Source organism: Daphnia pulex, chromosome 7, assembly GCF_021134715.1.
Source record: "Daphnia pulex isolate KAP4 chromosome 7, ASM2113471v1".
Classification (NCBI taxonomy): Eukaryota; Metazoa; Arthropoda; class Branchiopoda; order Diplostraca; family Daphniidae; genus Daphnia; species Daphnia pulex.
The window spans coordinates 4,447,052-4,470,914 of NC_060023.1; the positions used below are offsets into that span (position 1 = coordinate 4,447,052).

General features: G+C 36.7%; 40 non-coding genes across 40 annotated transcripts; 33 read left to right on the forward strand and 7 right to left on the reverse strand.

Annotated features, from left to right (window-relative positions):
- The first annotated feature begins 1,425 nt into the window (after positions 1-1,425).
- Positions 1,426-1,497, forward strand: Trnac-gca. The gene has a single exon. It is a non-coding gene; the product is annotated as a tRNA-Cys (tRNA).
- Positions 1,498-2,316: 819 nt separating this feature from the next.
- Trnav-uac lies at positions 2,317-2,389 on the reverse strand. The gene has a single exon. It is a non-coding gene; the product is annotated as a tRNA-Val (tRNA).
- A 735-nt stretch (positions 2,390-3,124) lies between these two features.
- Trnac-gca lies at positions 3,125-3,196 on the forward strand. Its single transcript has one exon. It is a non-coding gene; the product is annotated as a tRNA-Cys (tRNA).
- Positions 3,197-4,001: 805 nt separating this feature from the next.
- On the reverse strand, positions 4,002-4,074 carry Trnav-uac. Its single transcript has one exon. It is a non-coding gene; the product is annotated as a tRNA-Val (tRNA).
- Positions 4,075-4,809: 735 nt separating this feature from the next.
- Trnac-gca lies at positions 4,810-4,881 on the forward strand. The gene has a single exon. It is a non-coding gene; the product is annotated as a tRNA-Cys (tRNA).
- Positions 4,882-6,493: 1,612 nt separating this feature from the next.
- On the forward strand, positions 6,494-6,565 carry Trnac-gca. Its single transcript has one exon. It is a non-coding gene; the product is annotated as a tRNA-Cys (tRNA).
- An 805-nt stretch (positions 6,566-7,370) lies between these two features.
- Trnav-uac lies at positions 7,371-7,443 on the reverse strand. The gene has a single exon. It is a non-coding gene; the product is annotated as a tRNA-Val (tRNA).
- Positions 7,444-8,178: 735 nt separating this feature from the next.
- On the forward strand, positions 8,179-8,250 carry Trnac-gca. Its single transcript has one exon. It is a non-coding gene; the product is annotated as a tRNA-Cys (tRNA).
- Positions 8,251-9,055: 805 nt separating this feature from the next.
- Trnav-uac lies at positions 9,056-9,128 on the reverse strand. The gene has a single exon. It is a non-coding gene; the product is annotated as a tRNA-Val (tRNA).
- Positions 9,129-9,863: 735 nt separating this feature from the next.
- Trnac-gca lies at positions 9,864-9,935 on the forward strand. Its single transcript has one exon. It is a non-coding gene; the product is annotated as a tRNA-Cys (tRNA).
- An 810-nt stretch (positions 9,936-10,745) lies between these two features.
- On the reverse strand, positions 10,746-10,818 carry Trnav-uac. Its single transcript has one exon. It is a non-coding gene; the product is annotated as a tRNA-Val (tRNA).
- A 735-nt stretch (positions 10,819-11,553) lies between these two features.
- Trnac-gca lies at positions 11,554-11,625 on the forward strand. The gene has a single exon. It is a non-coding gene; the product is annotated as a tRNA-Cys (tRNA).
- An 810-nt stretch (positions 11,626-12,435) lies between these two features.
- Trnav-uac lies at positions 12,436-12,508 on the reverse strand. The gene has a single exon. It is a non-coding gene; the product is annotated as a tRNA-Val (tRNA).
- A 736-nt stretch (positions 12,509-13,244) lies between these two features.
- Positions 13,245-13,316, forward strand: Trnac-gca. The gene has a single exon. It is a non-coding gene; the product is annotated as a tRNA-Cys (tRNA).
- Positions 13,317-14,133: 817 nt separating this feature from the next.
- On the reverse strand, positions 14,134-14,206 carry Trnav-uac. Its single transcript has one exon. It is a non-coding gene; the product is annotated as a tRNA-Val (tRNA).
- Positions 14,207-15,381: 1,175 nt separating this feature from the next.
- Trnaa-ugc lies at positions 15,382-15,453 on the forward strand. The gene has a single exon. It is a non-coding gene; the product is annotated as a tRNA-Ala (tRNA).
- A 394-nt stretch (positions 15,454-15,847) lies between these two features.
- Trnal-uaa lies at positions 15,848-15,984 on the forward strand. Its single transcript has 2 exons — positions 15,848-15,884; positions 15,940-15,984. It is a non-coding gene; the product is annotated as a tRNA-Leu (tRNA).
- An 86-nt stretch (positions 15,985-16,070) lies between these two features.
- Trnaa-ugc lies at positions 16,071-16,142 on the forward strand. Its single transcript has one exon. It is a non-coding gene; the product is annotated as a tRNA-Ala (tRNA).
- Positions 16,143-16,535: 393 nt separating this feature from the next.
- Positions 16,536-16,672, forward strand: Trnal-uaa. Its single transcript has 2 exons — positions 16,536-16,572; positions 16,628-16,672. It is a non-coding gene; the product is annotated as a tRNA-Leu (tRNA).
- An 86-nt stretch (positions 16,673-16,758) lies between these two features.
- Trnaa-ugc lies at positions 16,759-16,830 on the forward strand. The gene has a single exon. It is a non-coding gene; the product is annotated as a tRNA-Ala (tRNA).
- A 393-nt stretch (positions 16,831-17,223) lies between these two features.
- On the forward strand, positions 17,224-17,360 carry Trnal-uaa. Its single transcript has 2 exons — positions 17,224-17,260; positions 17,316-17,360. It is a non-coding gene; the product is annotated as a tRNA-Leu (tRNA).
- Positions 17,361-17,446: 86 nt separating this feature from the next.
- Trnaa-ugc lies at positions 17,447-17,518 on the forward strand. The gene has a single exon. It is a non-coding gene; the product is annotated as a tRNA-Ala (tRNA).
- A 393-nt stretch (positions 17,519-17,911) lies between these two features.
- On the forward strand, positions 17,912-18,048 carry Trnal-uaa. Its single transcript has 2 exons — positions 17,912-17,948; positions 18,004-18,048. It is a non-coding gene; the product is annotated as a tRNA-Leu (tRNA).
- Positions 18,049-18,134: 86 nt separating this feature from the next.
- Trnaa-ugc lies at positions 18,135-18,206 on the forward strand. The gene has a single exon. It is a non-coding gene; the product is annotated as a tRNA-Ala (tRNA).
- Positions 18,207-18,599: 393 nt separating this feature from the next.
- Trnal-uaa lies at positions 18,600-18,736 on the forward strand. The gene is made up of 2 exons: positions 18,600-18,636; positions 18,692-18,736. It is a non-coding gene; the product is annotated as a tRNA-Leu (tRNA).
- Positions 18,737-18,822: 86 nt separating this feature from the next.
- On the forward strand, positions 18,823-18,894 carry Trnaa-ugc. The gene has a single exon. It is a non-coding gene; the product is annotated as a tRNA-Ala (tRNA).
- A 392-nt stretch (positions 18,895-19,286) lies between these two features.
- Trnal-aag lies at positions 19,287-19,423 on the forward strand. The gene is made up of 2 exons: positions 19,287-19,324; positions 19,378-19,423. It is a non-coding gene; the product is annotated as a tRNA-Leu (tRNA).
- Positions 19,424-19,509: 86 nt separating this feature from the next.
- On the forward strand, positions 19,510-19,581 carry Trnaa-ugc. Its single transcript has one exon. It is a non-coding gene; the product is annotated as a tRNA-Ala (tRNA).
- Positions 19,582-19,974: 393 nt separating this feature from the next.
- Trnal-uaa lies at positions 19,975-20,111 on the forward strand. The gene is made up of 2 exons: positions 19,975-20,011; positions 20,067-20,111. It is a non-coding gene; the product is annotated as a tRNA-Leu (tRNA).
- An 86-nt stretch (positions 20,112-20,197) lies between these two features.
- On the forward strand, positions 20,198-20,269 carry Trnaa-ugc. The gene has a single exon. It is a non-coding gene; the product is annotated as a tRNA-Ala (tRNA).
- A 394-nt stretch (positions 20,270-20,663) lies between these two features.
- On the forward strand, positions 20,664-20,800 carry Trnal-uaa. The gene is made up of 2 exons: positions 20,664-20,700; positions 20,756-20,800. It is a non-coding gene; the product is annotated as a tRNA-Leu (tRNA).
- Positions 20,801-20,886: 86 nt separating this feature from the next.
- Trnaa-ugc lies at positions 20,887-20,958 on the forward strand. Its single transcript has one exon. It is a non-coding gene; the product is annotated as a tRNA-Ala (tRNA).
- A 393-nt stretch (positions 20,959-21,351) lies between these two features.
- Trnal-uaa lies at positions 21,352-21,488 on the forward strand. Its single transcript has 2 exons — positions 21,352-21,388; positions 21,444-21,488. It is a non-coding gene; the product is annotated as a tRNA-Leu (tRNA).
- An 86-nt stretch (positions 21,489-21,574) lies between these two features.
- Trnaa-ugc lies at positions 21,575-21,646 on the forward strand. The gene has a single exon. It is a non-coding gene; the product is annotated as a tRNA-Ala (tRNA).
- A 393-nt stretch (positions 21,647-22,039) lies between these two features.
- Trnal-uaa lies at positions 22,040-22,176 on the forward strand. Its single transcript has 2 exons — positions 22,040-22,076; positions 22,132-22,176. It is a non-coding gene; the product is annotated as a tRNA-Leu (tRNA).
- Positions 22,177-22,262: 86 nt separating this feature from the next.
- On the forward strand, positions 22,263-22,334 carry Trnaa-ugc. The gene has a single exon. It is a non-coding gene; the product is annotated as a tRNA-Ala (tRNA).
- Positions 22,335-22,727: 393 nt separating this feature from the next.
- On the forward strand, positions 22,728-22,864 carry Trnal-uaa. Its single transcript has 2 exons — positions 22,728-22,764; positions 22,820-22,864. It is a non-coding gene; the product is annotated as a tRNA-Leu (tRNA).
- Positions 22,865-22,950: 86 nt separating this feature from the next.
- Trnaa-ugc lies at positions 22,951-23,022 on the forward strand. Its single transcript has one exon. It is a non-coding gene; the product is annotated as a tRNA-Ala (tRNA).
- A 393-nt stretch (positions 23,023-23,415) lies between these two features.
- Trnal-uaa lies at positions 23,416-23,552 on the forward strand. Its single transcript has 2 exons — positions 23,416-23,452; positions 23,508-23,552. It is a non-coding gene; the product is annotated as a tRNA-Leu (tRNA).
- Positions 23,553-23,638: 86 nt separating this feature from the next.
- Trnaa-ugc lies at positions 23,639-23,710 on the forward strand. The gene has a single exon. It is a non-coding gene; the product is annotated as a tRNA-Ala (tRNA).
- The last annotated feature ends 153 nt before the right edge of the window (positions 23,711-23,863 follow it).

Below are 23,863 nucleotides of genomic sequence, written 5' to 3' on the forward strand. Positions count from 1 at the left end.
CCTGCCAGGTACGATTATCTCAGCGAAAAATGTAAAACCCCGGTCGTGTGTACAATTGCAATTAATACTTAAGAGTCTTATGCTGTTCCAACTGAGCTAGCCAGGCTCATACAAATCAACGTTGTAATCCAATACTATCTAATATGTCATGGTAAAATGCACTTGGATTATCGCTCGCACTATGGCGATAACTACATCGGTGGTTATGAGGATTTACTGCTAAGATACACATAATTGATATTCCTATATTTTATCTTTTTACTTTGTATGTAATGAGTGCTAGGATGATAGACTGCATAGTTGTAAAATTATCTCTAGTGATGTAACATTACCATTTTGCAGTAATCAATTCAAAACTTCAGCGGTTATTGTTGCGTTAAAAAAGCGCCAGTTTTGACTGCTTTTCGTTGGGATGACACCAGACGGATAGCCAAACAAATACAACTTGGTAGTGGCACCCTTTTAAGTGTACAGACTAGCTAGTTAGCGTGTAAGATTCCTACCGCTCTTCTTCCATTACACATTTTACATAGCAGTACACAAGTCCAGATATTGGCTATTATCGAGAAAGTACAAAAGGAAATGAAATTCCATACTCGGATTAAAGTTGCAAATTTATTTCCATCCAGGATCGAACTGAGGATCTTCAGCGTATAAAGCCGACGTGATAACCACTACACTATGGAAACGTCAGTTTCACAAAGATGGCAAAAAATTTATTTCGCCAAAATCACCATAACATGTTTATGTCCCCCAAATATATAATAAGGATATAGCTGACTTGACCTGAAAGCCACACGATGACTAAATAGGCATCAATTATCGACATTTCGTTTCGTGAAATATCAGAGAAAAGAAATCTAATTTTTAAAAAATATCAATCGATATTTCAGAGTCAGAAACTCTTAATTAAAATGGAGGAATAATACAAATACGCGGTAAAATGTAAAAATATGGGGGGTATAGCTCAGTGGAAGAGCATTCGACTGCAGATCGAAATGTCCCCGGTTCAACCCAGGATGCCCCCTATTAATTTGAATCTAATACAGGGAATGAACTATTATTGGGTTTATTCAGTTAAATTGTTTCATTGTTGTGTTTATTGAATTTGAAAATCAGCTCACTAAAAATATTTCTACGTATCAGCCTGACTTTTGAAAGTTTGAAAGAAATTCTCATCAGCTTATGGAAACTGATCTGCGTTAAAGCTGTTCAAGAATTATTATTTAATAACACACAGTTTCTTCACTTAAATAACTGAAATATCTGACGTGGCCTCCTGTTCAATAGAAACTCAATTATTAACCAAATGATTCTTTGTATGCGCATCCTGTGTGAAACAAAAATTAAAAGATAAGGTTTTTTTTCGCAAAATTAATACCTTATAATCCAGAATGTCGAAGGTAAACTCATACAAACATTTATGGGGGTATAGCTCAGTGGTAGAGCATTCGACTGCAGATCGAAATGTCCCCAGTTCAAACCTGGGTGCCCCCTTATACAACGGATGTTCATCATTGAGATGTTTTAAAATGATTAAAATGAAATAACTTGCGGTTTTCTGCATGCTTACCTGTTTATAAGGAAACTTTTGTATCATTTATTTAAAGATTTACATCAAATATATAGTGACAAAACAATAATCACACCATAGAATTATCACTGTATCAGTAGCAGATTTGCGCACAATATAGAAAGAACCTGCCAGGTACGATTATCTCAGCGAAAAATGTAAAACCCCGGTCGTGTGTACAATTGCAATTAATACTTAAGAGTCTCATGCTGTTCCGACTGAGCTAGCCAGGCTCATAAAAATCAACGTTGTAATCCAATACTATCTAATATGTCATGGTAAAATGCACTTGAATTATCGCTCGCACTATGGTGATAACTACATCGGTGGTTATGAGGATTTACTGCTAAGATACACATAAGTGATATTCCTATATTTTATCTTTTTACTTTGTATGTAATGAGTGCTAGGATGATAGACTGCATAGTTGTAAAATTATCTCTAGTGATGTAACATTACCATTTTGCAGTAATCAAGTCAAAACTTCAGCGGTTATTGTTGCGTTAAAAAAGCGCCAGTTTTGACTGCTTTTCGTTGGGATGACACCAGACGGATAGCCAAACAAATACAACTTGGTAGTGGCACCCTCTTAAGTGTACAGACTAGCTAGTTAGCGTGTAAGATTCCTACCGCTCTTCTTCCATTACACATTTTACATAGCAGTACACAAGTCCAGATATTGGCTATTATCGAGAAATTACAAAAGGAAATGAAATTCCATACTCGGATTAAAGTTGTAAAATTGTTTCCACCCAGGATCGAACTGAGGACCTTCAGCGTGTAAAGCCGACGTGATAACCACTACACTATGGAAACGTCAATTTCATAAAGATGGCAAAAAATTTATTTCGCCAAAATCACCATAACATGTTTATGTCCCCCAAATATATAATAAGGATATAGCTGACTTGACCTGAAAGCCACACGATGACTAAATAGGCATCAATTATCGACATTTCGTTTCGTGAAATATCAGAGAAAAGAAATCTAATTTTTAAAAAATATCAATCGATATTTCAGAGTCAGAAACTCTTAATTAAAATGGAGGAATAATACAAATACGCGGTAAAATGTAAAAATATCGGGGGTATAGCTCAGTGGAAGAGCATTCGACTGCAGATCGAAATGTCCCCGGTTCAACCCCGGATGCCCCCTATTAATTTGAGTCTAATACAGGGAATGAACTATTATTGGGTTTATTCAGTTAAATTGTTTCATTGTTGTGTTTATTGAATTTGAAAATCAGCTCACTAATAATATTTCTACGTATCAGCCTGACTTTTGAAAGTTTGAAAGAAATTCTCATCAGCTTATGGAAACTGATCTGCGTTAAAGCTGTTCAAGAAGTATTATTTAATAACACACAGTTTCTTCACTCAAATAACTGAAATATCTGACGTGGCCTCCTGTTCAATAGAAACTCAATTATTAACCAAATGATTCTTTGTTTGCGCATCCTGTGTGAAACAAAAATTAAAAGATAAGGTTTTTTTCGCAAAATTAATACCTTATAATCCAGAATGTCGAAGGTAAACTCATACAAACATTTATGGGGGTATAGCTCAGTGGTAGAGCATTCGACTGCAGATCGAAATGTCCCCAGTTCAAACCTGGGTGCCCCCTTATAAAACGGATGTTCATCATTGAGAAGTTTTAAAATGAAATATCTTGCGGTTTTCTGCATGCTTACCTGTTTATATAGAAACTTTTGTATCATTTATTTAAAGATTTACATCAAATATATAGTGACAAAACAATAACCATAGAATTATCACTGTATCAGTAGCAGATTTGCGCACAATATAGAAAGAACCTGCCAGGTACGATTATCTCAGCGAAAAATGTAAAACCCCGGTCGTGTGTACAATTGCAATTAATACTTAAGAGTCTTATGCTGTTCCGACTGAGCTAGCCAGAATCATACAAATCAACGTTGTAATCCAATACTATCTAATATGTCATGGTAAAATGCACTTGGATTATCGCTCGCACTATGGCGATAACTACATCGGTGGTTATGAGGATTTACTGCTAAGATACACATAAGTGATATTCCTATATTTTATCTTTTTACTTTGTATGTAATGAGTGCTAGGATGATAGACTGCATAGTTGTAAAATTATCTCTAGTGATGTAACATTACCATTTTGCAGTAATCAAGTCAAAACTTCAGCGGTTATTGTTGCGTTAAAAAAGCGCCAGTTTTGACTGCTTTTCGTTGGGATGACACCAGACGGATAGCCAAACAAATACAACTTGGTAGTGGCACCCTCTTAAGTGTACAGACTAGCTAGTTAGCGTGTAAGATTCCTACCGCTCTTCTTCCATTACACATTTTACATAGCAGTACACAAGTCCAGATATTGGCTATTATCGAGAAATTACAAAAGGAAATGAAATTCCAAACTCGGATTAAAGTTGTAAAATTGTTTCCACCCAGGATCGAACTGAGGACCTTCAGCGTGTAAAGCCGACGTGATAACCACTACACTATGGAAACGTCAATTTCATAAAGATGGCAAAAAATTTATTTCGCCAAAATCACCATAACATGTTTATGTCCCCCAAATATATAATAAGGATATAGCTGACTTGACCTGAAAGCCACACGATGACTAAATAGGCATCAATTATCGACATTTCGTTTCGTGAAATATCAGAGAAAAGAAATCTAATTTTTAAAAAATATCAATCGATATTTCAGAGTCAGAAACTCTTAATTAAAATGGAGGAATAATACAAATACGCGGTAAAATGTAAAAATATCGGGGGTATAGCTCAGTGGAAGAGCATTCGACTGCAGATCGAAATGTCCCCGGTTCAACCCCGGATGCCCCCTATTAAGTTGAGTCTAATACAGGGAATGAACTATTATTGGGTTTATTCAGTTAAATTGTTTCATTGTTGTGTTTATTGAATTTGAAAATCAGCTCACTAATAATATTTCTACGTATCAGCCTGACTTTTGAAAGTTTGAAAGAAATTCTCATCAGCTTATGGAAACTGATCTGCGTTAAAGCTGTTCAAGAAGTATTATTTAATAACACACAGTTTCTTCACTCAAATAACTGAAATATCTGACGTGACCTCCTGTTCAATAGAAACTCAATTATTAACCAAATGATTCTTTGTTTGCGCATCCTGTGTGAAACAAAAATTAAAAGATAAGGTTTTTTTCGCAAAATTAATACCTTATAATCCAGAATGTCGAAGGTAAACTCATACAAACATTTATGGGGGTATAGCTCAGTGGTAGAGCATTCGACTGCAGATCGAAATGTCCCCAGTTCAAACCTGGGTGCCCCCTTATAAAACGGATGTTCATCATTGAGAAGTTTTAAAATGAAATATCTTGCGGTTTTCTGCATGCTTACCTGTTTATATAGAAACTTTTGTATCATTTATTTAAAGATTTACATCAAATATATAGTGACAAAACAATAACCATAGAATTATCACTGTATCAGTAGCAGATTTGCGCACAATATAGAAAGAACCTGCCAGGTACGATTATCTCAGCGAAAAATGTAAAACCCCGGTCGTGTGTACAATTGCAATTAATACTTAAGAGTCTTATGCTGTTCCGACTGAGCTAGCCAGAATCATACAAATCAACGTTGTAATCCAATACTATCTAATATGTCATGGTAAAATGCACTTGGATTATCGCTCGCACTATGGCGATAACTACATCGGTGGTTATGAGGATTTACTGCTAAGATACACATAATTGATATTCCTATATTTTATCTTTTTACTTTGTATGTAATGAGTGCTAGGATGATAGACTGCATAGTTGTAAAATTATCTCTAGTGATGTAACATTACCATTTTGCAGTAATCAATTCAAAACTTCAGCGGTTATTCTTGCGTTAAAAAAGCGCCAGTTTTGACTGCTTTTCGTTGGGATGACACCAGACGGATAGCCAAACAAATACAACTTGGTAGTGGCACCCTTTTAAGTGTACAGACTAGCTAGTTAGCGTGTAAGATTCCTACCGCTCTTCTTCCATTACACATTTTACATAGCAGTACACAAGTCCAGATATTGGCTATTATCGAGAAAGTACAAAAGGAAATGAAATTCCATATTCGGATTAAAGTTGCAAATTTATTTCCATCCAGGATCGAACTGAGGATCTTCAGCGTATAAAGCCGACGTGATAACCACTACACTATGGAAACGTCAGTTTCACAAAGATGGCAAAAAATTTATTTCGCCAAAATCACCATAACATGTTTATGTCCCCCAAATATATAATAAGGATATAGCTGACTTGACCTGAAAGCCACACGATGATAAAATAGGCATCAATTATCGACATTTCGTTTCGGGAAATATCAGAGAAAAGAAATCTAATTTTTAAAAAATATCAATCGATATTTCAGAGTCAGAAACTCTTAATTAAAATGGAGGTATAATACAAATACCCGGTAAAATGTAAAAATATCGGGGGTATAGCTCAGTGAAGAGCATTCGACTGCAGATCGAAATGTCCCCGGTTCAACCCCGGATGCCCCCTATTAAGTTGAATCTAATACAGGGAATGAACTATTATTGGGTTTATTCAGTTAAATTGTTTCATTGTTGTGTTTATTGAATTTGAAAATCAGCTCACTAAAAATATTTCTACGTATCAGCCTGACTTTTGAAAGTTTGAAAGAAATTCTCATCAGCTTATGGAAACTGATCTGCGTTAAAGCTGTTCAAGAAGTATTATTTAATAACACACAGTTTCTTCACTCAAATAACTGAAATATCTGACGTGGCCTCCTGTTCAATAGAAACTCAATTATTAACCAAATGATTCTTTGTTTGCGCATCCTGTGTGAAACAAAAATTATAAGATAAGTTTTTTTTCGCAAAATTAATACCTTATAATCCAGAATGTCGAAGGTAAACTCATACAAACATTTATGGGGGTATAGCTCAGTGGTAGAGCATTCGACTGCAGATCGAAATGTCCCCAGTTCAAACCTGGGTGCCCCCTTATAAAACGGATGTTCATCATTGAGATGTTTTAAAATGAAATAACTTGCGGTTTTCTGCATGCTTACCTGTTTATATGGAAACTTTTGTATCATTTATTTAAAGATTTACATCAAATATATAGTGACAAAACAATAACCATAGAATTATCACTGTATCAGTAGCAGATTTGCGCACAATATAGAAAGAACCTGCCAGGTACGATTATCTCAGCGAAAAATGTAAAACCCCGGTCGTGTGTACAATTGCAATTAATACTTAAGAGTCTCATGCTGTTCCGACTGAGCTAGCCAGGCTCATAAAAATCAACGTTGTAATCCAATACTATCTAATATGTCATGGTAAAATGCACTTGAATTATCGCTCGCACTATGGTGATAACTACATCGGTGGTTATGAGGATTTACTGCTAAGATACACATAAGTGATATTCCTATATTTTATCTTTTTACTTTGTATGTAATGAGTGCTAGGATGATAGACTGCATAGTTGTAAAATTATCTCTAGTGATGTAACATTACCATTTTGCAGTAATCAAGTCAAAACTTCAGCGGTTATTGTTGCGTTAAAAAAGCGCCAGTTTTGACTGCTTTTCGTTGGGATGACACCAGACGGATAGCCAAACAAATACAACTTGGTAGTGGCACCCTCTTAAGTGTACAGACTAGCTAGTTAGCGTGTAAGATTCCTACCGCTCTTCTTCCATTACACATTTTACATAGCAGTACACAAGTCCAGATATTGGCTATTATCGAGAAATTACAAAAGGAAATGAAATTCCATACTCGGATTAAAGTTGTAAAATTGTTTCCACCCAGGATCGAACTGAGGACCTTCAGCGTGTAAAGCCGACGTGATAACCACTACACTATGGAAACGTCAATTTCATAAAGATGGCAAAAAATTTATTTCGCCAAAATCACCATAACATGTTTATGTCCCCCAAATATATAATAAGGATATAGCTGACTTGACCTGAAAGCCACACGATGACTAAATAGGCATCAATTATCGACATTTCGTTTCGTGAAATATCAGAGAAAAGAAATCTAATTTTTAAAAAATATCAATCGATATTTCAGAGTCAGAAACTCTTAATTAAAATGGAGGAATAATACAAATACGCGGTAAAATGTAAAAATATCGGGGGTATAGCTCAGTGGAAGAGCATTCGACTGCAGATCGAAATGTCCCCGGTTCAACCCCGGATGCCCCCTATTAAGTTGAGTCTAATACAGGGAATGAACTATTATTGGGTTTATTCAGTTAAATTGTTTCATTGTTGTGTTTATTGAATTTGAAAATCAGCTCACTAAAAATATTTCTACGTATCAGCCTGACTTTTGAAAGTTTGAAAGAAATTCTCATCAGCTTATGGAAACTGATCTGCGTTAAAGCTGTTCAAGAAGTATTATTTAATAACACACAGTTTCTTCACTCAAATAACTGAAATATCTGACGTGGCCTCCTGTTCAATAGAAACTCAATTATTAACCAAATGATTCTTTGTTTGCGCATCCTGTGTGAAACAAAAATTAAAAGATAAGGTTTTTTTCGCAAAATTAATACCTTGTAATCCAGAATGTCGAAGGTAAACTCATACAAACATTTATGGGGGTATAGCTCAGTGGTAGAGCATTCGACTGCAGATCGAAATGTCCCCAGTTCAAACCTGGGTGCCCCCTTATAAAACGGATGTTCATCATTGAGAAGTTTTAAAATGAAATATCTTGCGGTTTTCTGCATGCTTACCTGTTTATATGGAAACTTTTGTATCATTTATTTAAAGATTTACATCAAATATATAGTGACAAAACAATAACCATAGAATTATCACTGTATCAGTAGCAGATTTGCGCACAATATAGAAAGAACCTGCCAGGTACGATTATCTCAGCGAAAAATGTAAAACCCCGGTCGTGTGTACAATTGCAATTAATACTTAAGAGTCTCATGCTGTTCCGACTGAGCTAGCCAGGCTCATACAAATCAACGTTGTAATCCAATACTATCTAATATGTCATGGTAAAATGCACTTGGATTATCGCTCGCACTATGGTGATAACTACATCGGTGGTTATGAGGATTTACTGCTAAGATACACATAAGTGATATTCCTATATTTTATCTTTTTACTTTGTATGTAATGAGTGCTAGGATGATAGACTGCATAGTTGTAAAATTATCTCTAGTGATGTAACATTACCATTTTGCAGTAATCAAGTCAAAACTTCAGCGGTTATTGTTGCGTTAAAAAAGCGCCAGTTTTGACTGCTTTTCGTTGGGATGACACCAGACGGATAGCCAAACAAATACAACTTGGTAGTGGCACCCTCTTAAGTGTACAGACTAGCTAGTTAGCGTGTAAGATTCCTACCGCTCTTCTTCCATTACACATTTTACATAGCAGTACACAAGTCCAGATATTGGCTATTATCGAGAAATTACAAAAGGAAATGAAATTCCATACTCGGATTAAAGTTGTAAAATTGTTTCCACCCAGGATCGAACTGAGGACCTTCAGCGTGTAAAGCCGACGTGATAACCACTACACTATGGAAACGTAAATTTCATAAAGATGGCAAAAAATTTATTTCGCCAAAATCACCATAACATGTTTATGTCCCCCAAATATATAATAAGGATATAGCTGACTTGACCTGAAAGCCACACGATGACTAAATAGGCATCAATTATCGACATTTCGTTTCGTGAAATATCAGAGAAAAGAAATCTAATTTTTAAAAAATATCAATCGATATTTCAGAGTCAGAAACTCTTAATTAAAATGGAGGAATAATACAAATACGCGGTAAAATGTAAAAATATCGGGGGTATAGCTCAGTGGAAGAGCATTCGACTGCAGATCGAAATGTCCCCGGTTCAACCCCGGATGCCCCCTATTAAGTTGAATCTAATACAGGGAATGAACTATTATTGGGTTTATTCAGTTAAATTGTTTCATTGTTGTGTTTATTGAATTTGAAAATCAGCTCACTAAAAATATTTCTACGTATCAGCCTGACTTTTGAAAGTTTGAAAGAAATTCTCATCAGCTTATGGAAACTGATCTGCGTTAAAGCTGTTCAAGAAGTATTATTTAATAACACACAGTTTCTTCACTTAAATAACTGAAATATCTGACGTGGCCTCCTGTTCAATAGAAACTCAATTATTAACCAAATGATTCTTTGTATGCGCATCCTGTGTGAAACAAAAATTAAAAGATAAGGTTTTTTTCGCAAAATTAATACCTTATAATCCAGAATGTTGAAGGTAAACTCATACAAACATTTATGGGGGTATAGCTCAGTGGTAGAGCATTCGACTGCAGATCGAAATGTCCCCAGTTCAAACCTGGGTGCCCCCTTATAAAACGGATATTCATCATTGAGATGTTTTAAAATGAAATAACTTGCGGTTTTCTGCATGCTTACCTGTTTATATGGAAACTTTTGTATCATTTATTTAAAGATTTACATCAAATATATAGTGACAAAACAATAATCACACCATAGAATTATCACTGTATCAGTAGCAGATTTGCGCACAATATAGAAAGAACCTGCCAGGTACGATTATCTCAGCGAAAAATGTAAAACCCCGGTCGTGTGTAGAATTGCAATTAATACTTAAGAGTCTCATGCTGTTCCGACTGAGCTAGCCAGGCTCATACAAATCAACGTTGTAATCCAATACTATCTAATATGTCATGGTAAAATGCACTTGGATTATCGCTCGCACTATGGTGATAACTACATCGGTGGTTATGAGGATTTACTGCTAAGATACACATAAGTGATATTCCTATATTTTATCTTTTTACTTTGTATGTAATGAGTGCTAGGATGATAGACTGCATAGTTGTAAAATTATCTCAAGTGATGTAACATTACCATTTTGCAGTAATCAAGTCAAAACTTCAGCGGTTATTGTTGCGTTAAAAAAGCGCCAGTTTTGACTGCTTTTCGTTGGGATGACACCAGACGGATAGCCAAACAAATACAACTTGGTAGTGGCACCCTCTTAAGTGTACAGACTAGCTAGTTAGCGTGTAAGATTCCTACCGCTCTTCTTCCATTACACATTTTACATAGCAGTACACAAGTCCAGATATTGGCTATTATCGAGAAAGTACAAAAGGAAATGAAATTCCATTCTCGGATTAAAGTTGTAAAATTGTTTCCACCCAGGATCGAACTGAGGACCTTCAGCGTGTAAAGCCGACGTGATAACCACTACACTATGGAAACGTCAATTTCATAAAGATGGCAAAAAATTTATTTCGCCAAAATCACCATAACATGTTTATGTCCCCCAAATATATAATAAGGATATAGCTGACTTGACCTGAAAGCCACACGATGACTAAATAGGCATCAATTATCGACATTTCGTTTCGTGAAATATCAGAGAAAAGAAATCTAATTTTTAAAAAATATCAATCGATATTTCAGAGTCAGAAACTCTTAATTAAAATGGAGGAATAATACAAATACGCGGTAAAATGTAAAAATATCGGGGGTATAGCTCAGTGGAAGAGCATTCGACTGCAGATCGAAATGTCCCCGGTTCAACCCAGGATGCCCCCTATTAATTTGAATCTAATACAGGGAATGAACTATTATTGGGTTTATTCAGTTAAATTGTTTCATTGTTGTGTTTATTGAATTTGAAAATCAGCTCACTAAAAATATTTCTACGTATCAGCCTGACTTTTGAAAGTTTGAAAGAAATTCTCATCAGCTTATGGAAACTGATCTGCGTTAAAGCTGTTCAAGAAGTATTATTTAATAACACACAGTTTCTTCACTTAAATAACTGAAATATCTGACGTGGCCTCCTGTTCAATAGAAACTCAATTATTAACCAAATGATTCTTTGTATGCGCATCCTGTGTGAAACAAAAATTAAAAGATAAGGTTTTTTTCGCAAAATTAATACCTTATAATCCAGAATGTTGAAGGTAAACTCATACAAACATTTATGGGGGTATAGCTCAGTGGTAGAGCATTCGACTGCAGATCGAAATGTCCCCAGTTCAAACCTGGGTGCCCCCTTATAAAACGGATATTCTTCATTGAGATGTTTTAAAATGAAATAACTTGCGGTTTTCTGCATGCTTACCTGTTTATATGGAAACTTTTGTATCATTTATTTAAAGATTTACATCAAATATATAGTGACAAAACAATAATCACACCATAGAATTATCACTGTATCAGTAGCAGATTTGCGCACAATATAGAAAGAACCTGCCAGGTACGATTATCTCAGCGAAAAATGTAAAACCCCGGTCGTGTGTACAATTGCAATTAATACTTAAGAGTCTCATGCTGTTCCGACTGAGCTAGCCAGGCTCATACAAATCAACGTTGTAATCCAATACTATCTAATATGTCATGGTAAAATGCACTTGAATTATCGCTCGCACTATGGTGATAACTACATCGGTGGTTATGAGGATTTACTGCTAAGATACACATAAGTGATATTCCTATATTTTATCTTTTTACTTTGTATGTAATGAGTGCTAGGATGATAGACTGCATAGTTGTAAAATTATCTCTAGTGATGTAACATTACCATTTTGCAGTAATCAAGTCAAAACTTCAGCGGTTATTGTTGCGTTAAAAAAGCGCCAGTTTTGACTGCTTTTCGTTGGGATGACACCAGACGGATAGCCAAACAAATACAACTTGGTAGTGGCACCCTCTTAAGTGTACAGACTAGCTAGTTAGCGTGTAAGATTCCTACCGCTCTTCTTCCATTACACATTTTACATAGCAGTACACAAGTCCAGATATTGGCTATTATCGAGAAATTACAAAAGGAAATGAAATTCCATACTCGGATTAAAGTTGTAAAATTGTTTCCACCCAGGATCGAACTGAGGACCTTCAGCGTGTAAAGCCGACGTGATAACCACTACACTATGGAAACGTCAATTTCATAAAGATGGCAAAAAATTTATTTCGCCAAAATCACCATAACATGTTTATGTCCCCCAAATATATAATAAGGATATAGCTGACTTGACCTGAAAGCCACACGATGACTAAATAGGCATCAATTATCGACATTTCGTTTCGTGAAATATCAGAGAAAAGAAATCTAATTTTTAAAAAATATCAATCGATATTTCAGAGTCAGAAACTCTTAATTAAAATGGAGGAATAATACAAATACGCGGTAAAATGTAAAAATATCGGGGGTATAGCTCAGTGGAAGAGCATTCGACTGCAGATCGAAATGTCCCCGGTTCAACCCCGGATGCCCCCTATTAAGTTGAATCTAATACAGGGAATGAACTATTATTGGGTTTATTCAGTTAAATTGTTTCATTGTTGTGTTTATTGAATTTGAAAATCAGCTCACTAAAAATATTTCTACGTATCAGCCTGACTTTTGAAAGTTTGAAAGAAATTCTCATCAGCTTATGGAAACTGATCTGCGTTAAAGCTGTTCAAGAAGTATTATTTAATAACACACAGTTTCTTCACTTAAATAACTGAAATATCTGACGTGGCCTCCTGTTCAATAGAAACTCAATTATTAACCAAATGATTCTTTGTATGCGCATCCTGTGTGAAACAAAAATTAAAAGATAAGGTTTTTTTCGCAAAATTAATACCTTATAATCCAGAATGTTGAAGGTAAACTCATACAAACATTTATGGGGGGTATAGCTCAGTGGTAGAGCATTCGACTGCAGATCGAAATGTCCCCAGTTCAAACCTGGGTGCCCCCTTATAAAACGGATATTCATCATTGAGATGTTTTAAAATGAAATAACTTGCGGTTTTCTGCATGCTTACCTGTTTATATGGAAACTTTTGTATCATTTATTTAAAGATTTACATCAAATATATAGTGACAAAACAATAATCACACCATAGAATTATCACTGTATCAGTAGCAGATTTGCGCACAATATAGAAAGAACCTGCCAGGTACGATTATCTCAGCGAAAAATGTAAAACCCCGGTCGTGTGTAGAATTGCAATTAATACTTAAGAGTCTCATGCTGTTCCGACTGAGCTAGCCAGGCTCATACAAATCAACGTTGTAATCCAATACTATCTAATATGTCATGGTAAAATGCACTTGGATTATCGCTCGCACTATGGTGATAACTACATCGGTGGTTATGAGGATTTACTGCTAAGATACACATAAGTGATATTCCTATATTTTATCTTTTTACTTTGAATGTAATGAGTGCTAGGATGATAGACTGCATAGTTGTAAAATTATCTCAAGTGATGTAACATTACCATTTTGCAGTAATCAAGTCAAAACTTCAGCGGTTATTGTTGCGTTAAAAAAGCGCCAGTTTTGACTGCTTTTCGTTGGGATGACACCAGACGGATAGCCAAACAAATACAACTTGGTAGTGGCACCCTCTTAAGTGTACAGACTAGCTAGTTAGCGTGTAAGATTCCTACCGCTCTTCTTCCATTACACATTTTACATAGCAGTACACAAGTCCAGATATTGGCTATTATCGAGAATCGAGAAAGTACAATAGGAAATGAAATTCTATACTCGGTTTAAAGTTGTAAAATTGTTTCCACTCAGGATCGAACTGAGGACCTTCAGCGTGTAAAGCCGACGTGATAACCACTACACTATGGAAACGTCAATTACATAAAGATGGCAAAAAATTTATTTCGCCAAAATCACCATAACATGTTTATGTCCCCCAAATATATAATAAGGATATAGCTGACTTGACCTGAAAGCCACACGATGAAAAAATATGCATCAATTATCGACATTTCGTTTCGTGAAATATCAGAGAAAAGAAATCCAATTTTTAAAAAATACAAGATTCCTTCGGTAATATCCTTCGGTAATTTTTTTAAACGTTAAAGAGACAGAAAATAAAGGTTATGGTAGATTAATACATACTATAACGTTTGGAAAATTCTGTTTCCCTTTATTCTCTTTCATAATTGATTCTTTATAAATAATTGACTAATAATCTGTTAATATTATGAGTGGTGCGACTTAGGAGTGGCGGAGGCTTCGCCCCGCCACCCCACGTCGCACTTCACGTTTAGATTAAGTTTTAGCAACATTTATTACTATAGTAACATGGAATTGGAAAAATTATTAGTTACATATTAACTATAAAGAATTGGATGTGCTATTATAGCAGTTAGATTAAACCACCGCTGAAAAAATCTTAATTCAGGCATATAACCTAAGTGTTTTATGACCGGTTCCAAAATCGATACCGATGGTAGCGTCGCTAGTGATATTACCATAGCTTTACTTCGTCTTTCGTTACATTGTTTGGTGTACACACCAACCTGACCACGCTTTCCCGTAATCTTATGTCAATGTTGGACTAATGGTTAGCAACCCGGGCTGCCACTCGTATGGTTCGGAGTTCGAAACTCGAACAAGCCATTTAGGAAATTTAAATTTGTAACTTTTGAAAAATTATACTTAAAAAACTTTCGGAGGTAAATGGAAGTGGAAGATCGGTGGTAACTCTTCACGACCGCCAAAAGATCTTGATGACTGTGGAGAGGACAAGGGAAGAAGAGAGAGATGACCCAGAGCTTCAAAATGAGTATGATCAATCTATGATCGATCTATGAAACACTTTCATTTAAAAAAAAAGACCAATAGAGAATAGATTAATAGGTAATCTAGTTAAATCCGTTATTTGGCATTCTTGTCTTCGAGAAAGGCGTGGGTTCGAACCCCACTCTTGACAAAACCTTCCTTTCAAGTTTTATTCTTTTTACTTACATACGTGTCGCAATCGTTAAAAGTCACTCAAAGCAAACGAATTAATATTAAGGGGTGTAACTCAGTGGTAGAGTGTTCGCTTTGCATGCGAAAAGCCCGGAGTTCAATCCTCCGCAACTCCATAGTATAAACACTTTCATTTTGAAAAAAAAAGACCATTGTCAGGTCTGCCAACAGAATGAAACCACATTCCACATTCTTACGAATATCTCGTGAAAAGTGTAAATACCCAGTGATCAAACAAGTACTTGCAAAACGATAGGGCATAATCTTTCTTATCCTTCCTTTCTTCTACTGGTAGAAACCGGCTTTTGTCGTCCCAGCGGTATTTTCTGACGGCCATTCGGTTGTGGCACTGTCGATTAAACCTGCCATGATCCTCGAAAATTGAACAGAAAAGCATATAATTGCCATTAATTATTGATATTTTGCCCTGTCATAGTTACAATTGCGTGCTCTTTTCAATACACCTAGTTTACGCCACATTGCAATATAAGTAGTCATTGCGATAACAATGTCAAGATGGTCGAGTGGTTAAGGCGCCAGACTTAAGATACAAAATCAAATAATAGATTAATAGGTAATCTTGTTAAATCCGTTATTTGGCATTCTGGTCTTCGAGAAAGGCGTGGGTTCGAACCCCACTCTTGACAAAACCTTCCTTTCAAGTTTTATTCTTTTTACTTACATACGTGTCGCAATCGTTAAAAGTCACTCAAAGCAAACGAATTAATATTAAGGGGTTGTAACTCAGTGGTAGAGTGTTCGCTTTGCATGCGAAAAGCCCGGAGTTCAATCCTCCGCAACTCCATAGTATAAACACTTTCATTTTCAAAAAAAAGACCATTGTCAGGTCTGCCAACAGAATGAAACCACATTCCACATTTTTACGAATATCTCGTGAAAAGTGTAAATACCCAGTGATCAAACAAGTACTTGCAAAACGATAGGGCATAATCTTTCTTATCCTTCCTTTCTTCTACTGGTAGAAACCGGCTTTTGTCGTCCCAGCGGTATTTTCTGACGGCCATTCGGTTGTGGCACTGTCGATTAAACCTGCCATGATCCTCGAAAATTGAACAGAAAAGCATATAATTGCCATTAATTATTGATATTTTGCCCTGTCATAGTTACAATTGCGTGCTCTTTTCAATACACCTAGTTTACGCCACATTGCAATATAAGTAGTCATTGCGATAACAATGTCAAGATGGCCGAGTGGTTAAGGCGCCAGACTTAAGATACAAAATCAAATAATAGATTAATAGGTAATCTTGTTAAATCCGTTATTTGGCATTCTGGTCTTCGAGAAAGGCGTGGGTTCGAACCCCACTCTTGACAAAACCTTCCTTTCAAGTTTTATTCTTTTTACTTACATACGTGTCGCAATCGTTAAAAGTCACTCAAAGCAAACGAATTAATATTGAGGGGTTGTAACTCAGTGGTAGAGTGTTCGCTTTGCATGCGAAAAGCCCGGAGTTCAATCCTCCGCAACTCCATAGTATAAACACTTTCATTTTGAAAAAAAAGACCATTTTCAGGTCTGCCAACAGAATGAAACCACATTCCACATTCTTACGAATATCTCGTGAAAAGTGTAAATACCCAGTGATCAAACAAGTACTTGCAAAACGATAGGGCATAATCTTTCTTATCCTTCCTTTCTTCTACTGGTAGAAACCGGCTTTTGTCGTCCCAGCGGTATTTTCTGACGGCCATTCGGTTGTGGCACTGTCGATTAAACCTGCCATGATCCTCGAAAATTGAACAGAAAAGCATATAATTGCCATTAATTATTGATATTTTGCCCTGTCATAGTTACAATTGCGTGCTCTTTTCAATACACCTAGTTTACGCCACATTGCAATATAAGTAGTCATTGCGATAACAATGTCAAGATGGCCGAGTGGTTAAGGCGCCAGACTTAAGATACAAAATCAAATAATAGATTAATAGGTAATCTTGTTAAATCCGTTATTTGGCATTCTGGTCTTCGAGAAAGGCGTGGGTTCGAACCCCACTCTTGACAAAACCTTCCTTTCAAGTTTTATTCTTTTTACTTACATACGTGTCGCAATCGTTAAAAGTCACTCAAAGCAAACGAATTAATATTAAGGGGTTGTAACTCAGTGGTAGAGTGTTCGCTTTGCATGCGAAAAGCCCGGAGTTCAATCCTCCGCAACTCCATAGTATTAACACTTTCATTTTCAAAAAAAAGACCATTGTCAGGTCTGCCAACAGAATGAAACCACATTCCACATTCTTACGAATATCTCGTGAAAAGTGTAAATACCCAGTGATCAAACAAGTACTTGCAAAACGATAGGGCATAATCTTTCTTATCCTTCCTTTCTTCTACTGGTAGAAACCGGCTTTTGTCGTCCCAGCGGTATTTTCTGACGGCCATTCGGTTGTGGCACTGTCGATTAAACCTGCCATGATCCTCGAAAATTGAACAGAAAAGCATATAATTGCCATTAATTATTGATATTTTGCCCTGTCATAGTTACAATTGCGTGCTCTTTTCAATACACCTAGTTTACGCCACATTGCAATATAAGTAGTCATTGCGATAACAATGTCAAGATGGCCGAGTGGTTAAGGCGCCAGACTTAAGATACAAAATCAAATAATAGATTAATAGGTAATCTTGTTAAATCCGTTATTTGGCATTCTGGTCTTCGAGAAAGGCGTGGGTTCGAACCCCACTCTTGACAAAACCTTCCTTTCAAGTTTTATTCTTTTTACTTACATACGTGTCGCAATCGTTAAAAGTCACTCAAAGCAAACGAATTAATATTAAGGGGTTGTAACTCAGTGGTAGAGTGTTCGCTTTGCATGCGAAAAGCCCGGAGTTCAATCCTCCGCAACTCCATAGTATTAACACTTTCATTTTCAAAAAAAAGACCATTGTCAGGTCTGCCAACAGAATGAAACCACATTCCACATTCTTACGAATATCTCGTGAAAAGTGTAAATACCCAGTGATCAAACAAGTACTTGCAAAACGATAGGGCATAATCTTTCTTATCCTTCCTTTCTTCTACTGGTAGAAACCGGCTTTTGTCGTCCCAGCGGTATTTTCTGACGGCCATTCGGTTGTGGCACTGTCGATTAAACCTGCCATAATCCTCGAAAATTGAACAGAAAAGCATATAATTGCCATTAATTATTGATATTTTGCCCTGTCATAGTTACAATTGCGTGCTCTTTTCAATACACCTAGTTTACGCCACATTGCAATATAAGTAGTCATTGCGATAACAATGTCAAGATGGCCGAGTGGTTAAGGCGCCAGACTTAAGATACAAAATCAAATAATAGATTAATAGGTAATCTTGTTAAATCCGTTATTTGGCATTCTGGTCTTCGAGAAAGGCGTGGGTTCGAACCCCACTCTTGACAAAACCTTCCTTTCAAGTTTTATTCTTTTTACTTACATACGTGTCGCAATCGTTAAAAGTCACTCAAAGCAAACGAATTAATATTAAGGGGTTGTAACTCAGTGGTAGAGTGTTCGCTTTGCATGCGAAAAGCCCGGAGTTCAATCCTCCGCAACTCCATAGTATAAACACTTTCATTTTGAAAAAAAAGACCATTGTCAGGTCTGCCAACAGAATGAAACCACATTCCACATTCTTACGAATATCTCGTGAAAAGTGTAAATACCCAGTGATCAAACAAGTACTTGCAAAACGATAGGGCATAATCTTTCTTATCCTTCCTTTCTTCTACTGGTAGAAACCGGCTTTTGTCGTCCCAGCGGTATTTTCTGACGGCCATTCGGTTGTGGCACTGTCGATTAAACCTGCCATGATCCTCGAAAATTGAACAGAAAAGCATATAATTGCCATTAATTATTGATATTTTCCCTGTCATAGTTACAATTGCGTGCTCTTTTCAATACACCTAGTTTACGCCACATTGCAATATAAGTAGTCATTGCGATAACAATGCCAAGATGGCCGAGTGGTTAAGGCGCCAGAATTAAGATACAAAATCAAATAATAGATTAATAGGTAATCTTGTTAAATCCGTTATTTGGCATTCTGGTCTTCGAGAAAGGCGTGGGTTCGAACCCCACTCTTGACAAAACCTTCCTTTCAAGTTTTATTCTTTTTACTTACATACGTGTCGCAATCGTTAAGAGTCACTCAAAGCAAACGAATTAATATTAAGGGGTTGTAACTCAGTGGTAGAGTGTTCGCTTTGCATGCGAAAAGCCCGGAGTTCAATCCTCCGCAACTCCATAGTATAAACACTTTCATTTTGAAAAAAAAGACCATTGTCAGGTCTGCCAACAGAATGAAACCACATTCCACATTCTTACGAATATCTCGTGAAAAGTGTAAATACCCAGTGATCAAACAAGTACTTGCAAAACGATAGGGCATAATCTTTCTTATCCTTCCTTTCTTCTACTGGTAGAAACCGGCTTTTGTCGTCCCAGCGGTATTTTCTGACGGCCATTCGGTTGTGGCACTGTCGATTAAACCTGCCATGATCCTCGAAAATTGAACAGAAAAGCATATAATTGCCATTAATTATTGATATTTTGCCCTGTCATAGTTACAATTGCGTGCTCTTTTCAATACACCTAGTTTACGCCACATTGCAATATAAGTAGTCATTGCGATAACAATGTCAAGATGGTCGAGTGGTTAAGGCGCCAGACTTAAGATACAAAATCAAATAATAGATTAATAGGTAATCTTGTTAAATCCGTTATTTGGCATTCTGGTCTTCGAGAAAGGCGTGGGTTCGAACCCCACTCTTGACAAAACCTTCCTTTCAAGTTTTATTCTTTTTACTTACATACGTGTCGCAATCGTTAAAAGTCACTCAAAGCAAACGAATTAATATTAAGGGGTTGTAACTCAGTGGTAGAGTGTTCGCTTTGCATGCGAAAAGCCCGGAGTTCAATCCTCCGCAACTCCATAGTATAAACACTTTCATTTTGAAAAAAAAAGACCATTGTCAGGTCTGCCAACAGAATGAAACCACATTCCACATTCTTACGAATATCTCGTGAAAAGTGTAAATACCCAGTGATCAAACAAGTACTTGCAAAACGATAGGGCATAATCTTTCTTATCCTTCCTTTCTTCTACTGGTAGAAACCGGCTTTTGTCGTCCCAGCGGTATTTTCTGACGGCCATTCGGTTGTGGCACTGTCGATTAAACCTGCCATGATCCTCGAAAATTGAACAGAAAAGCATATAATTGCCATTAATTATTGATATTTTGCCCTGTCATAGTTACAATTGCGTGCTCTTTTCAATACACCTAGTTTACGCCACATTGCAATATAAGTAGTCATTGCGATAACAATGTCAAGATGGTCGAGTGGTTAAGGCGCCAGACTTAAGATACAAAATCAAATAATAGATTAATAGGTAATCTTGTTAAATCCGTTATTTGGCATTCTGGTCTTCGAGAAAGGCGTGGGTTCGAACCCCACTCTTGACAAAACCTTCCTTTCAAGTTTTATTCTTTTTACTTACATACGTGTCGCAATCGTTAAAAGTCACTCAAAGCAAACGAATTAATATTAAGGGGTTGTAACTCAGTGGTAGAGTGTTCGCTTTGCATGCGAAAAGCCCGGAGTTCAATCCTCCGCAACTCCATAGTATAAACACTTTCATTTTCAAAAAAAAGACCATTGTCAGGTCTGCCAACAGAATGAAACCACATTCCACATTTTTACGAATATCTCGTGAAAAGTGTAAATACCCAGTGATCAAACAAGTACTTGCAAAACGATAGGGCATAATCTTTCTTATCCTTCCTTTCTTCTACTGGTAGAAACCGGCTTTTGTCGTCCCAGCGGTATTTTCTGACGGCCATTCGGTTGTGGCACTGTCGATTAAACCTGCCATGATCCTCGAAAATTGAACAGAAAAGCATATAATTGCCATTAATTATTGATATTTTGCCCTGTCATAGTTACAATTGCGTGCTCTTTTCAATACACCTAGTTTACGCCACATTGCAATATAAGTAGTCATTGCGATAACAATGTCAAGATGGCCGAGTGGTTAAGGCGCCAGACTTAAGATACAAAATCAAATAATAGATTAATAGGTAATCTTGTTAAATCCGTTATTTGGCATTCTGGTCTTCGAGAAAGGCGTGGGTTCGAACCCCACTCTTGACAAAACCTTCCTTTCAAGTTTTATTCTTTTTACTTACATACGTGTCGCAATCGTTAAAAGTCACTCAAAGCAAACGAATTAATATTGAGGGGTTGTAACTCAGTGGTAGAGTGTTCGCTTTGCATGCGAAAAGCCCGGAGTTCAATCCTCCGCAACTCCATAGTATAAACACTTTCATTTTGAAAAAAAAGACCATTGTCAGGTCTGCCAACAGAATGAAACCACATTCCACATTCTTACGAATATCTCGTGAAAAGTGTAAATACCCAGTGATCAAACAAGTACTTGCAAAACGATAGGGCATAATCTTTCTTATCCTTCCTTTCTTCTACTGGTAGAAACCGGCTTTTGTCGTCCCAGCGGTATTTTCTGACGGCCATTCGGTTGTGGCACTGTCGATTAAACCTGCCATGATCCTCGAAAATTGAACAGAAAAGCATATAATTGCCATTAATTATTGATATTTTGCCCTGTCATAGTTACAATTGCGTGCTCTTTTCAATATACCTAGTTTACGCCACATTGCAATATAAGTAGTCATTGCGATAACAATGTCAAGATGGCCGAGTGGTTAAGGCGCCAGACTTAAGATACAAAATCAAATAATAGATTAATAGGTAATCTTGTTAAATCCGTTATTTGGCATTCTGGTCTTCGAGAAAGGCGTGGGTTCGAACCCCACTCTTGACAAAACCTTCCTTTCAAGTTTTATTCTTTTTACTTACATACGTGTCGCAATCGTTAAAAGTCACTCAAAGCAAACGAATTAATATTAAGGGGTTGTAACTCAGTGGTAGAGTGTTCGCTTTGCATGCGAAAAGCCCGGAGTTCAATCCTCCGCAACTCCATAGTATAAACACTTTCATTTTGAAAAAAAAGACCATTGTCAGGTCTGCCAACAGAATGAAACCACATTCCACATTCTTACGAATATCTCGTGAAAAGTGTAAATACCCAGTGATCAAACAAGTACTTGCAAAACGATAGGGCATAATCTTTCTTATCCTTCCTTTCTTCTACTGGTAGAAACCGGCTTTTGTCGTCCCAGCGGTATTTTCTGACGGCCATTCGGTTGTGGCACTGTCGATTAAACCTGCCATGATCCTCGAAAATTGAACAGAAAAGCATATAATTGCCATTAATTATTGATATTTTGCCCTGTCATAGTTACAATTGCGTGCTCTTTTCAATACACCTAGTTTACGCCACATTGCAATATAAGTAGTCATTGCGATAACAATGTCAAGATGGCCGAGTGGTTAAGGCGCCAGACTTAAGATACAAAATCAAATAATAGATTAATAGGTAATCTTGTTAAATCCGTTATTTGGCATTCTGGTCTTCGAAAAAGGCGTGGGTTCGAACCCCACTCTTGACAAAACCTTCCTTTCAAGTTTTATTCTTTTTACTTACATACGTGTCGCAATCGTTAAAAGTCACTCAAAGCAAACGAATTAATATTAAGGGGTTGTAACTCAGTGGTAGAGTGTTCGCTTTGCATGCGAAAAGCCCGGAGTTCAATCCTCCGCAACTCCATAGTATAAACACTTTCATTTTGAAAAAAAAGACCATTGTCAGGTCTGCCAACAGAATGAAACCACATTCCACATTCTTACGAATATCTCGTGAAAAGTATAAATACCCAGTGATCATACAAGTACTTGCAAAACGATAGGGCATAATCTTTCTTATCCTTCCTTTCTTCTACTGGTAGAAACCGGCTTTTGTCGTCCCAGCGGTATTTTCTGACGGCCATTCGGTTGTGGCACTGTCGATTAAACCTGCCATGATCCTCGAAAATTGAACAGAAAAGCATATAATTGCCATTAATTATTGATATTTTGCCCTGTCATAGTTACAATTGCGTGCTCTTTTCAATACACCTAGTTTACGCCACATTGCAATATAAGTAGTCATTGCGATAACAATGTCAAGATGGCCGAGTGGTTAAGGCGCCAGACTTAAGATACAAAATCAAATAATAGATTAATAGGTAATCTTGTTAAATCCGTTATTTGGCATTCTGGTCTTCGAGAAAGGCGTGGGTTCGAACCCCACTCTTGACAAAACCTTCCTTTCAAGTTTTATTCTTTTTACTTACATACGTGTCGCAATCGTTAAAAGTCACTCAAAGCAAACGAATTAATATTAAGGGGTTGTAACTCAGTGGTAGAGTGTTCGCTTTGCATGCGAAAAGCCCGGAGTTCAATCCGCCGCAACTCCATAGTATAAACACTTTCATTTAAAAAAAAAAGACCATTGTCAGGTCTGCCAACAGAATGAAACCACATTCCACATTCTTACGAATATCTCGTGAAAAGTGTAAATACCCAGTGATCAAACAAGTACTTGCAAAACGATAGGGCATAATCTTTCT